Source organism: Mesocricetus auratus, unplaced genomic scaffold, assembly GCF_017639785.1.
Source record: "Mesocricetus auratus isolate SY011 unplaced genomic scaffold, BCM_Maur_2.0 Super-Scaffold_15014, whole genome shotgun sequence".
NCBI lineage: Eukaryota > Metazoa > Chordata > Mammalia > Rodentia > Cricetidae > Mesocricetus > Mesocricetus auratus.
Genome location: NW_024429186.1, coordinates 6,711,519 through 6,726,164, shown reverse-complemented (window position 1 = coordinate 6,726,164; position 14,646 = coordinate 6,711,519).

Genomic DNA, 14,646 nt, shown 5'->3' with positions numbered 1-14,646 from the left:
CGAGTGCTGGGATTAAAGGCGTGCGCCCCCAACGCCCAGCAATATATGTATTTTTAAATTGTATTCTTCCATACAATACCACCTACTGCAGCACCCCCCCATTCCTCACAGTTACCCCACCTCCCCACTCCCCAGATCCACTGCTGCTCCATTTCCCTTCAGAAACAAGCAGGGTTCCCGGGGACATTAACCAAACGACGTAGTCAGATGCAATAAAACCAGGCAAAAACCCTCACATCAGGGCTGGATGAGGGAACCCAGTAGGAGGAAAAGGGGCCCAAGAGCAGGCAAAAGAGTCAGACAGCCACTTCTCCTACTGTTAGAATCCCACAGACACCTCAAGCTAAACAGCTACAGCTTGTGTGCAAAGAACCCAGGGCAGATCCACATAGGCTCCTGGCTTGCCTCTTCAATCTCTGAGCCCCTAGAGCCCTGCTTAGTTGATTCTGTGGGCCGTGTTCTCATGATGTCTTTGACCCCACTGCTTCCTACAATTCTTCCTCCCCCTCTTCTGTGGGGTTCTCTTAGCTCTGCCTAATGTTTGGCTGTGGGTCTCCGTATGTGCGCCCATCAGCTGCTGGAGGAAGCCTCTCTGCTGATGACTGGGCTAGGTACTGATTGATGAATACAGTGAGTAGCATTAGGAATTTTCCAGTGATGTTTGGTTCTTTTTTATAAAGACAGGGTCTTTTAAAAATCGTGAAATTTGCAGGCAAATAGTTGGAACTAGAAAAAAATCATCCTGAGTGATGCAACCCAGACCCAGAAAGACAAACATGATATGTACTCACTCATAAATGGATGTTAGCTCTAAGGTAAAGGGTAACCAGGACCCAGAAAGGCTAAGTAACTAGGAGGGCTCAAGGTGGGAATGCATGGATACCCCTGGGAAAAGGAAAGAGAACATTTCATGGGTGGACTGGGGGTGAGTGGGGATGGGAACGGGGGGAGCAGGTTGGGATAGGGAGGGATGGAAGGAGAGTACTGGGAGAGACAACTGGTATTGGGGGGCATTTGAGGGGAAAACTCACTGGAACCTATGAGGGTGACCCTAGTGAAGCCTCCTAGCAATGGGGGACACAGCCTGAACCACCGTCCTCTGTAACCAGGCTTCCAGGGGAGGGACTGGGACACCAACCCCGCCACAAAGCCTCCTGACCTATGATTTGTCCTGCTGCAAGGTGTGCCTGGGGTGGAGGTGGTGCAGAGCTTGTGGGAGAGGCCATCAGTGACTGGTCCAGCTTGAGACACAAGCCATGAGTCCCTGCCAGAGCCCCGGGGTAGAACCAAGCACGACTGGAAAAAAAGATTACTATACTCATAGACTGGAGTCTGAGTAACTGTCATCAGAAAGGCTTTATCCAGTAACTGATAGGAGCGGATGCCGAGACCCACACCCAAAGATGAGGTGGAGCTCAGGGGATCCCATCCATGGAGGAAAGGGAGGAAGGACTGTAGAAGCCAGAGGGGTGGAGGACCCCACAGGGACGGGGCTCACAGGGCCTCAGACTGAAGCGACCATCAGGGAGTCTGTATGGGCCCTGACCCAGGCCCCCTGCATAACAGAGTTCTTGAGGGACTCCTGACAGTGGGGTGGGGCTGTCTCTGACTCTTGCCTTCTCCTGGGTTCCCTTTTCCTCCTACTGGGTTGCCTCTCCCAGCCTGACAGGTCACATGCCTGGTCTTACTGTAACGTGTTGTGCTGTGTTTGGTTGACATCTCGGGAGGCCTGCTGTTTTCTGAAGGGAAATGGAGGGAGGAGTGGGTCTGTGGGTGGGAGGGGGAGGGACACTGTGGTTACAATTTAATATATGAGATAAGAATAAATAGTCTTTAAAAAAGGAAGAATAATAAAACCATTTTTGAAATTCAGATGCTACCACCAGGTGGCAGCCTTAACAAGGGAGCAGCAGGTGTTAGTGTTTTGCCTGCGTTTGTGTAAGCAGCAGAAGGGGCCATTGGAGCATCTGGAACCGGAATTACAGATGCTCGTTAGCTGACATCTAACTAAACCCGGCCCTAACCGCCGAGCCAGCTCTCTGACTGATTGGAGACCAAGGACCAGACAGAACCTGGGCTGAGCTGTCACCTCCAAAGGCCCCTACTGTCCAACTTCTGCCAACCAGGTCCTACACTCTCCCAAACAGTCTAACCCGCTGGGTTGGGTCCAAGTAGCCAAGTTATGTGCCTGTGAGGGGACATTCCAGATTCAAACCCCAACAAGGAGTCACTGGTGACAGGACAGACGACCCCTCCACAAACAGCAGGGCAGAGCAGGAGTGTCACCCTCCTGAAGGGACAAGTGAGTTGACGCTGCCCTCTACTGCATGGAGAGGAGCAGGAGAGACATGTCACAGCAGGGAGCAACCAAAATCAGGGGCAAGAACACCACAGGAGAGAGCAGCCTCTGGGCTGCATAGATTGGCCATGACCTGCACTTGTGGCTGAAACTGCAGGAGGCCATGGAGGCAACCGCTGAGCAGGGATGGAGGCTGCACAGCCCTTGAAACTGTTCCAGGCCTGAGACTGTTTATCTTGTCACCGTTGAGAGAGAGAGAGAGAGAGAGAGAGAGAGAGAGAGAGAGAGAGAGAGAGAGAGAGAGAGAGAGAGAGAGAGAGAGAGAGAGAGAGAGAGAGAGAGAGAGCGCTCATGGCGCACAGGACACGGGTTACCTAGTAACTTCCCTAGTGATGCTTACAGGCTGGTCTCAAAAGGAAGACAGCTTTGGCAAAATAAAGTCAATATTCACTCGGGGGATGCAACAGAATCCAGCACCCAGTAACATGATGCCCAGTCCAAAGTGTCCCAACATGCAAAAGCACAGGATCCTATTCCGAAGTGAGGAAATATATAAGCAAAAAGATGTAGCGGGTGCGAGTCCAGCAGGGAGACACACAAGGCGGTGGCATTCTTTGGCTATTTTTCTTATGAATGGGAAGATCATCTTCCAGGGCTTCCTGCCACCCCGATCTTTGTTCTTTGCACTTATGAAGGAGAATTCGTGATGGGCCCCGGGGTGGAGTGGGGGGTTAAGCAGTAGTCAGAGTTTATTTTTCGGTACATAAGGAAGCAGAAGACAAGAGCACACCCTTCCAGGGTGGCGAGCAGTAGGAGGAAAGTGGCAACAGCAACGGGCTGTCTCGGGCACCTGCACGGACAAGCCCATTTACCGTTTCTGCCGCCCCGCCCACTCCCGTTGCACTCTGGGTGGTCTCCTTCCTGGACTCTCCGAAGCCCTCCTTACCCACAATTCAGGCACATGCAGTGGATGCAGGAATATATATAATGATGTATGTAAAGATGTGAAGACCCACAAACTAGGGAGGGAGCCATGTGGGGCCAGCTGAAATGTGCTTTGTGGTTTTTTCCCAGAGCCCTGACCTTCCTCCTATCATCTGGTTAGCTTGGGCATTTCATATCCAGAGGAAGCTTTCTTATTTATTTCCTCATTTGCTGACCTTGCCATTCAACCCCAACATTTATTTTAACTGTGACACTTTCATATATTGTAGATAAGGCACGAGAAACACTCAAAATGTATCACAGAAGAAAACAACAAAGCATTCGTAGTTTATGTGATAACACCAAAGAATCCAATTTATCAGGATAGTGGTGGCACAGACCTTTGGTCCCAGCACTCAGGAGGCAGACAGACCTCTGAGTTCAAGGCCAGCCTGGTCTACAGAGCGAGTTCCAGGACAGCCAGGGCTATACAGAGAAACCCAGTCTTGGAGGAAAAAAAAACAACCAGAAATCCAATTTAAATAACCACAGTTCCAGAAAACGTCACAACAGAAAAAAGTGTTCAAAGAAACACTGACAAAATAATTTCCAAGTATGATGAAAACTATAAACACATGAGTCCAAAAACCCAACCAAGAAAAATATATATGGAAATGCCGGAAAAAAAGTTAAGGTGAGCCAGGCGTTGGTGGCGCACGCCTTTAATCCCAGCACTCGGGAGGCAGAGGCAGGCGGATCTCTGTGAGTTCGAGACCAGCCTGGACTACCAAGCGACTTCCAGGACAGCCTCCAAAGCCACAGAAAAACCCTGTCTCGAAAAACCAAAAAAAAAAAAAAAAGTTAAGGTGGCCCTCTGTCACTATGCCATGATACCAGACGATGTCGTAAGGGGAAAGGTTTGTTTTGGTTCCTGGTTTCTCAAGTTTTGGCTCAAGGCCAAGCACACAGAAGATGCTAGGTTTGGTCCTCTGCACTTCTGAAAAGAACAGCAAGGCACAGTACGGTTAGCTGGGTCCGTTGCTTTGGGTCAAGCAGAACAAACACCATAGCAGTGAGAGCTTGTGGCAGAGGCAGCTGCTCAGCTCCCAGCAGCCAGAGAGCAGGCAGAGGGAGAGGCTCTGGCCTTGGAAGAGGTTCAGACCCTAGGACTACACCCTCGGTGACCAGCTTCCACCAACCAGACCCCATCTCCAGAAGTTTCTAGCCCCTTTCAACAATGCCATCAAATTGTGACCCTATCAGAAGAGTAGCCATATTCTATAAAGTCATTTTGGTGGTTTACACCTGTCAGTTGACACATGGGAAGCTGAAACCTAGGGATCAGGATTTCAGGTCTACATAGTAAGACCCTACCTCAAAAAAAAAAAAAAAGCATTTGGATGTGACAGTGCATACCTTTAATCCTTGTTGTGGGATAGAATATTAGATTAAGTAAAGGTGTGTTACATTTGTTTGTGTTTCAGAATAACTTTAACCTTGAAGATGTGTTGCGATTGTTTATGCTGCATTTGTTTAGTTATGTGAAGATGTGTTGCTGTTTTATGTAGGCACACAGATTAAGATACACGGGACTAGGATACTATAGGTTCATTTTATTCGGAGAGAAGTTGCTTACATGAGAAACTGAAAACCCACGGGTCCCAGCTCCGAGGATCAACGCCTCATTGCTCTCTGTGACCCAACTAGAACCAAGAGACAGCAAGCCTGTCCTGCACTCCAGACCAAAATCCCACACGCTCATGTACGCCCACCCACATGCTCACACAGGCACCACGCCCAAGAGGGTGTGGTCAGTGTCACAGGTGCAATCTATCACTACAGTTTTACTTTGCCTGCCTAAGGCACCTGACTGGTCTAATAAAAAGCTGGATGGCCAATAGCTAGGCAGGGGAGGGATAGGCAGGGCTGGCAGGTAGAGAGAATTAAGTAGAACGGAGAGAAGAGAGAGAATGAAGGAGAAAGAGGGGGAGATGCCCAGGGCCAGCCAACCAAACACAGAGGAGGCAGGAAACGTAGGATGTACAGAATGAAAGAAAGGTAAAAAGCCCTGGAGAAAGCATAGATGAAGAGAAACAGGTTAAACTAAGTGGTGAGAGCTCGTGGGGCGAGCTAAGATAGAAAATTAATAATAAGTCTCTGTGTCAAGATTTGGGAGCTGGTTGGTGGCCCCAAGGAAAGCCTGTTACATTTGGCATTCCTACATGGGGTTCAAATTTCTATACTGGACCTGAGAAAGTTGGAATAAAAAAAGGACATGGCTCCTTTAAGAGGCTCTGCAGCAAGGCAAGCATGAGTAGCTGGCATGTTAAGCAGAAACAAAAGGCTAAATAAAAAAAAAAAACTTGCTGCAGTGCTTGCACAAGATTTCTAGAGCTGGGGCAGTTAAATGCTTAATGGGCTGAAGACTCGGCTCTCATAGATCTGAGGAGGGGGCAGAGCAAGCTGCCAGAGCTGCTCAACAGATTAAGGCTTGGTTCAAGTGGTCAGAAAAGTCTAAAGACACAACACAGTAAAGACAGGCCCAGATTGGAAAAAAAAAAACTAAACAGGCAACAGTGTGTTAAAAACCTGTGTGGGCTTAAGAAAGAAAAGAAAATGGGTACGGTTAGCACAGGAAAAAATAGTATAACAATAATAAAGTCTTTAAAGAGAGAGTAAAGCAATATAAAGGAAAAAAGCCACGTAAAGACGGGAAACACACAGGGAGTCTGGATCCTGTATGGTGTGCTGACTTCGAATTTCTTAAATGCTGATGAGTGAACCACAGTTACAGAGAGACACTGGGTGGGAAAAGGGACTGCTGAGTTAAACCAGCCTAGACACTGTAGGAATGTCTTAACTTCAAAATGGAATTCAGAAAATGTATTGTGTTGGGGGAGAGGTTATACTTTTGTTTCCACAGGAAACGAAAGGCCATGGATTCCTTCAAGGTTAACAGAGGTCAGATTTGATGGGGGAAAACCTCCTAAAAATCTTGGCTACCAACATAAAGAAATAAGCTGAGAAAACCTACAATACAAGTGATGTATACTGATCCCTTTGCATGGGAAAAGTTCTGAAACTGGACAACAAATGTTACAACTGTAGCCGGGTGTTGGTGGCGCACGCCTTTAATCCTGGCACTCAGGAGGCAGAGGCAGGTGGATCTCTGTTAGTTCGAGGACAGCCTGGTCTACAGAGCAAGTTCCAGAACAGCCAAGACTACTCAGAGAATCCCTGTCTTGGAAAAAAAGCCACGTGTATTTTAAAAATTGTTTCTAATTTAAATAAAAAATATTATTAAAAATGTTACAACTTGTTTTCCCAGAGCTTGACCTTTATCTAAATTTTTCAGGGTCTCCTAAAGAAAAACAAAAGCTATCTAGAAACAAGCCTAAGCTAAGACTGAGCTTTCATAATTAATAGTAAGTCTCCATGTCATGACTTGGGGTCTGGTGGTCCAAGAAAGTCTGCTACAAATTCTAGCACCAGAGGCAGAGGCAGGAGGATCTCTACATCCAAGGCCAGCTTAGTCCTATACAGTGAGTTCCAGGTCAGCCAGGGCTACAATGTGAGCCCCTTTCTAGAAAAGGACAACAAAGAGGAAGTAGAGGATTATTATATCAGGAAAGACGCCCCAACAGCACCTCAGGGGTTGGCCAGGCCAAGACTCAAGAGTGTCAAGGTGAAAACTCCTTTGGAAGGCCGTGGGTGGAGTTGAGTGAGGAGGCCCAGCAGTGCTGTCCTCTGTCATAAGCTGGGCATTGGTTTCATTACTACTGTCACGATTACCACAGTTACCACAGACTGAACTACTTTGTGTGATATAACCATGTGTTTATTTCCTGACACCAGAGCTTAATATTTTTGATTCATTCTAATGTCAATAAAGCAAGAATCATAACAAAACATTCTTTTATAGTCTCCAACATCAAAGCAACCCTCCCAAACCTATTTGTATAAAAAAATGAAAACTGCATTATCTTAAAAAGAAAATACTATATAACTCCCAAACCATTGGACATACAAGGTAGAGAATGTGTTTTAAAAAAAAAAGAATTCATTGACTTCAACAACAAAACACAAAAAGGGCATCAGGGAGGCTGGGGATGTGGCTATGTTTGCAGATTGTTTACCTGGTGTTTGCAGAATGGCTGTCATGGTGCCTGCTACTGTAGCACTCGGGAGGTGGAGGCAGGGGATCACAAGTTCAAGGCGATTTTCAGCTTCATAGACAGGCTCTCTGTGAGAGCCTGTTGTAAACAGAAAGACCCCACCTTCTGGGAAAAGCATAGGGAACCAAGCTCAACATGGGGTGTCAGAGCCCCATGCACAAAGGCCTGTCAGTCAGGAAAAGAGCACATGCAACAGCCTTCTTGAAACAACAAGGGAGCTGGAAGCTTCCTCACACCCAGTGACTTCACAGCCACCACCAGGGCCAACACATGACTCACATGTTTGTGTGGCCCGGCATGAGTCAGCCTACAGCACTGCCCATCCTGTGAAAGTGTGGCCTGATCTTCATGCACAGCATGCTGTCCTTGTGATGAGGATGGTGGTGAACTCACACTTACGGGGTCACCGTGCTGCATTCTGAGTCAGCTCTCGGGTGCGCTCCTTCAACGCACGATTAAAAACAAAACAGCACTGTTTCAACAGCAGCAGCCTCATGCACTTCAGGGGTAGTTAGTCTCTCTCTCTCTCTCTCTCTCTCTCTCTCTCTCTCTCTCTCTCTCTCTCTCTCTCCCTCTCTCTCTCTCTCTCTCTCATGTGTGCATGTGTGTGTGTGTGTGTGTGTGTGTGTGTGTGTGTGTGTGTGTGTGTAAGCCAGACGATCTATTTTGTCCTGAAGTTTTCTCTGCCATTTTATCCTACAACGTGGGAGAAAGACGAACCCTAAGGCTGGTTCCGCATCCTGACTGTGTCGACCCTGTGTGGGGCTGAAGTCTGCTGAATGCTGAGGAAGGACCATGAGGAAGAGTCAGGCTGTTCCACACGGCAGAGGATGGAGAAGGACCAGCTCCTCAGGGTCTCACTTTGGTTCTCATGGACATTTTGTTTCCTTCAGTCTCACGATCAAAACCAATCTGGTTATCTGAGGCATGGCAATACGGACACCAGGTGTCACCAAACTCCTAGTCTTCATGTAGCCAAGAGACCTGTGCTGGGTGTCCACCGGCCCCTATAGGTCCCAAGACTATGCCAAACATACTCAAGTTGAATCTATGCCAAGGTGATGCCTCATACCATGCTCAGTCCTGCCTAAGATGTGGCAGAGGACAGGAGCTGTGTCAGATAGACTTGGACTTCCTTGAAGTCGCAGGGCCAGTCAGTCCTTTCACACCTGAAAACTATTTATTGAGAGATTCAGGAAACCTAAGGTTCCCTGTCTGCCCTGCCTTCAGGCAGGAGGAAAACCCCTGTCCCACTGACCAATACAAGAGGAAGCTGAGTTTCCTCTTGCCATGGTTACTGTGGCCCACCCCATTCAAAATCTCTGAAGACCCATCCCTCAGGGTAGGTACCTGGAACACATTCAGGCATGCAGTGGCTTAACCTGAAGAGGCCACCTTCTGTGTCTTAGAGGGGACTGACAACCCCAAAGCCAAGTTAGGACATTATCCCACAGGAAGTGAAGGATGGACTCTTCCACCCACTTTCTGGGCACAGGTCACCGAGGTCAGGTCCTGCCCTCAGGAATTCTACTCACCCTGTGAAGCTGGCCTCCTTCAGCAGAGGACACTCTGAGGCCAGGACCCTGAACAGAGGCCAAGGAGAACGGAGGTCAAACTACCTCCTATTCAAAGTAGGGGCCGTTCTTGAGACCTTGATCTAAAGGCAACGAGGTTTGGTCTTCAGGAGTATGAGGGGAAGACCGAAACCCTGTGAGGAGCCACTAGCCACCCTAGTTTTATGGTCAGGCCAGGGGACAGCCTCACTCGGACTCCTCAGCAGGGTGGGTCAGGGCTGCCTCCACATCGAGCTTCCCTTGCAGCTAGGTATGGCCCTGTGGCCAAGTCTTGATCAAGTTATAGGTAATAAAAAATTGAAAGCACCTTGTTTGACCTCCAGAAGTGTCCTCTAGGCGTGCTTCATTCTCTCCCAGAGATACTGAGGTGACGTCTGAGCTTCCAAAGCCCTGTTAGGGCTGTGAAGTTTGGAGGCTAAGGGCTACATTTCAAGTGACTGTGGTGCTGACAACGGCTTTTCTTTTTAAATTGTTACTGCCTTTTAAGCTACAGCTCTCCTACTCAGCATTACCAGCAGCAGCTAGGCCACAAGAGCAGAAGCCGGAGGGAATTCCGTTTCCTTAGGCACTGACTCTTTCAAAGCTACTAAGAGAACTGACTTAAATCTCTGTCCACCGATTCCCTGCAACCTCCACGGCTCCCTGGGACACGGACATCTACTGAACAGAGAGGACTGAGAGATAAGTGACCAGTTTCCCACCTGGACCACACAGCCTCTGGGCCCTTCCCCCACCCATCTCAGCCACACTAGCAGGTTAGCAGGAAGGACTCCCACGGGCAGGCTACATCAACAGCGCCCCACAGGACCCTGTAACCTTCAAAACCCACTCTGCTCCCAATTTCACGCGTCCCTCACTACCTCAGCTGCCCACTGCAGAGAGAGGACTGAGAGTAGCCCCCCCCCCAGAACACAGACATCTACTGCACACAGAGAGAGCTGAGAGAGCGGACCAAAAGGATTGGATCAAGAGGCAAAGGCACTGCCTGCACCAATGGGAAGAAGCGATGGGTGGGCGTCAATAAAAGAATGGGGTCAACAACTTAGAGAGCAATATAAGAATACAGAAACTAGTGATGCCACATCAGGAAGACATGAGCATTCCAACTCAGAAGAAGCAGAAGAAAGGTACCTTAAAAACGACTTGGTCAAGGGGGCTGGAGAGATGGCTCAGAGGTTAAGAGCACTGGCTGCTCTTTCCAGAGGTCCTGAGTTCAATTCCCAGCAACCACATGGTGGCTCACAACCTGGTGCCCTCTTCTGGCTTGCAGGCATACATGAAGTGCTGTATACATAATAAATAAAATCTAAAAAAAAAATAACTTGATCAAGATGATGGAGGCTCTTTTTTTTTTTTTTTTTTTTTTTTTTGGTTTTTCGAGGCAGGGTTTCTCTGTATTGTTTTGGAGGCTGTCCTGGAACTCTCTCTGTAGACCAGACTGGCCTGGAACTCACAGAGATCCGCCTGCCTCTGCCTCCCGAGTGCTGGGATTAAAGGTGTGCGCCACCACCACCCGGCGATGGAGGCTCTTAAAGAAGAAATGAAGAGTTCCCTTAAAGAAATGGAGAAAAGGACACACACACACAAAAAGAGAAATCAATAGATCCCTTAAAGGAAGCCAAGAAAACCAAGGGGAAAAAAAACCAAGTCCAAGACTAGAAAATTGAAATGGAGGCAATAAAAAGAACACAAACAGAGGGATTCTAGGAATGGAAAATCTGGGTAAGTGAACACATGCAAGCAAAACCAACAGAACGCAAGAGATGGAAGAGAGAATCTCAGGCACTGAAGATACACTAAGGACGTAGACTCATCAGTCAAAGAAAAGATCAACACCAACAAAGTCATAACAAAAAAGTCCAGGAAATCTGGGACACCATGAAAAGACAAAACCTAAGAATAATATATGAGAAGAATACCACCTCAAAGGCACGGGAAACATATTTAATAAAATCATAGAAGAAAACTTTGCCAACCTAAAAAAGGAAATGCCCATGAAGATACAAGAAGCTTACAGAACACCAAGCAGACTGGACCAAAAAAAAAAAAGTTCTCATGTCAAATAATAATCAAAACACAAAATATACAGAATAAAGGAAGAATATTAAGAGCTGCAAAAGAAAAAGGTCAAGTAACATGTAAAGGCAGACCCATCAGAATAACACCTGACTTCTCAATGGAGACTCTCAAAGCTAGAAGGTCCAGGATAGACATTATGCACACTCTAAGAGTCCATGGATGCCAACCCAGACTATTATACCCAGCAAAAATTTCAATTACTATAGATGGAGAAAACAAGATATTCCATGACAAAAAACATATTTAAAACAATACCTATTCACAAATCCAGTCCTACAGAAAGCACTAGAAGGAAAACTCCAACACAAGGAAGTTAGAGGTACCCAGGAAAGCACAGGCAATAAGTAGTCTCACATAAGCAAATCTTAAAGAATGGAAACATACACACCACCACCAAAAAAACAAACAAACAAACCAGGAATCAGTCACTGGTCATTGATATCCTTTAATATCAATGAACTCAACTCTCCTATAAAAAGACACAAACTAACAGAATGGATATGGAAACAGGATCCAACTTTTTGCTGCATACAAGAAACCCACTCAACACATTTCCTCAGAGTAAAGGGTTGGGAAAAGACTTTCCAACCAAATGGACCTACAAAGCAAGCTGGTGTAGCTATCCTAATATCTAACAAAATAGGCTTCAAGCTAAAGGTAAGCTAAAGAGATGATAAAGGACATCAAGAAGTCTCAATTGTGAACATCTATGCCCCAAATACAAGGGCACCCACGTTCGTAAAAGAAACGTTTAAGCTAGCCGGGCGGTGGTGGCGCATGCCTTTAATCCCAGCACTCGGGAGGCAGAGGCAGGCAGATCTCTGTGAGTTCAAGGCCGGGCTGGACCGATAGCCTCCGAAACAATACAGAGAAACCCTGTCTCGTAAAACCAAAAAAAAAAAAAAAAAAAAGAAACATTTAAGCTTAAAGCACACACTGAACCCCACACACTGATAGCAGGAGACTTTCATGTCCCATTCTCACTATTGCACAGATCTACAAGATAGAAAATTAAGAGAGAAATAAGGGATCTAACAGATGCTATGTCTCAAATGGACTTAACAGACATATACAGAACATTCCACAGAAACGCAAAAGAATACACTATCTTCTCATCACCCTATGGAACCTTCTGTAAAATCAACGACATACTCAGTTACAAAACAAATCTCATCAGATACAAAAGAGTTGGAATAACCCCCTGTATCTTATCAGATCACCATGGTTTAAAGTTAGAATTCAACAACAACACAAATTCCAGAAAGCCTACAAACTTATGGAAATTGAATAATGCCCAGTGAATCACCCCTGGGTCAAGGAAGAAATAAAGAAATTAAAGATTCCTAGAATTTAGTATAAATTAATGTGCAACATACCTGAACTTATGGGGCACTATGAAAACAGTGCTAAGAGGAAAGTTTGAAGGCAGGGTGTAAGTGAGTTCACCAGACCCAAGATAAATGAGAAATAGGAATTTATTAGGGAAGCACTTACACAAATAAGAGTAAATAACCACCCCGGTCTTCCTGTTCCAGAAGATGTAGTCTCTGCCCTTCCAATGTTCTCCGCAACTCAAGAGAGCGAGAGCCAGCCCCTCCTCTACCTTATAAAGGGTCATGTCTACAGCTGAACTACGCCCAAAGAGTGTGGCCACACTTCAAGTTCACTGGCAAGGCAAAACGCCACTACAAAAGTTGATAGCACTGAGCGCCTATATAAAGAAGTTAGAGAAATCCCACACTAGTGAATTAACAAACCACCTGAAGGCTCTAGAACAAAAAGAAGAAAACTCACCCAGGAATAGTAGATGGCAGGAAACAAAGTGAGGACTGAAATCAATAAAATAGAAACAGAGAACAATAAAAAGAATCAATAAAACAAAGAGTTGATTCTTTGAGAAATAGCAACAAGATAGACAAACCCTTATCCAAACTAACCAAATGGCAGAGAGAGAATATCCAAAATAACAAAATCAGAAATGAGAAGGGGGAAATAACACTGAGGAAATTCAGTTAATCATCAGTTTATACTTCAAAAACCTATACTCCACAAAGTTGGAAATTTTAAAAGAAATAGACAGTTTTCTGGATAGGTTTTACATACCAAAATTAAATCAAGACCAGATAAACAATTTAAATAGACCTATAGCCCCTAAGGAAATAGAAGCAGTCATTAAAAGCCTCCCAACCAAAAAAAGCCCAGGTCCAGATGGCTTCAGCGTAGAATTTTATCAGAATTTCAAAAAAGAGCTAACTCCAATACTCCTCAAACTGTCCCACACAAAAGAAACAGAAGGAACATTGCCAAACTCCTTTTATGAGGCTACAGTAACCCTGATACCTAAGCCACACAAAAATGCAACAAAAAAAGAGAACTACAGACCAATCTCCCTCATGATGCAAAAATACTCAATAAAATACTGGCAAACAAAATCCAAGAACACATCAAAAAAATTATCCACCATGACCACTTAGGCTTCATGCCAGAGATGCAGGATTGGTTCAACATGCAGAAATCTGTCAATGTAATCCACCATATAAACAAACTGAAAGAAAAAAACCCACATGATCATCTCATTAGATGCTGGAAAATAGTTGACAAATTCCAACCCTTCATGATAAAGGTCCTGGAGAGATCAGGAATAACAAGAACATAACTAAACATAATAAAAGCAATATACAGAAAGCCAACAGCCAACATCAAACTAAATGGAGAGAAACTCAAATTGATTCCACTAAAATCAGGAACAAGACAAGGTTGCCCACTCTCTCCTTATCTATTCAATATAGTACTTGAAGTTCTAGTTAGAGCAATATGATAACAAAAGGAAACCAAGGGGATACAAATTGGAAAGGAAAAACTCAAACATTCACTATTGTTGGTGATAGGATAGTATACATAAGTGACCCCAAAAATTCTGCCAAGGAACTCCTACAGCTAGCTGGTAAACACCTTCAGTAATGTGGCAGGACACAAGATTAACTAAAAAAAATCAGTAGCCCTCCTAAATCAGAGAAACATCACCCTTTACAATAGCTACAAACACCATAAAATATCTTGGGGTAACACTAACCAAATAAATGAAAAATATGTATGACAAGAAATTTAAGTCCCTAAAGAAAGAAACTGAAGAGAATACCAGAAAATTGAAAGATCTCCCATGCTCTTGGATAGGTAGAGTCAACATAATAAAAATGGCAATCCTACCAAAAGCGATCTACAGATTCAATCCAATCCCCATAAAATCCCAGCACAGTTCTTCACAGACCTTGAAAGAACAATACTCAACTTCATATGAAAAAAAAACCTCAGGATAGCTAAACAATCCTATAAAGCATTACCATCCCTGACTTCAAACTCTACTAAAGAGCTATAGTAATAAAAACAGCTGGTATTGGCATAAAAACAGACAGGTAGACCAATGGAATCGAATTGAAGACCCTGATATTAATCCACATACTATGAACACCTGATTTTTTACAAAGAAGCCAAATTGGTACAATGGAAAAAGGGAAACCTCTTTAACAAATGGTCCTGGCATAACTGGATGTTAACATGTAGAAGATTGCAAATAGATCCATATCTATGGCCATGC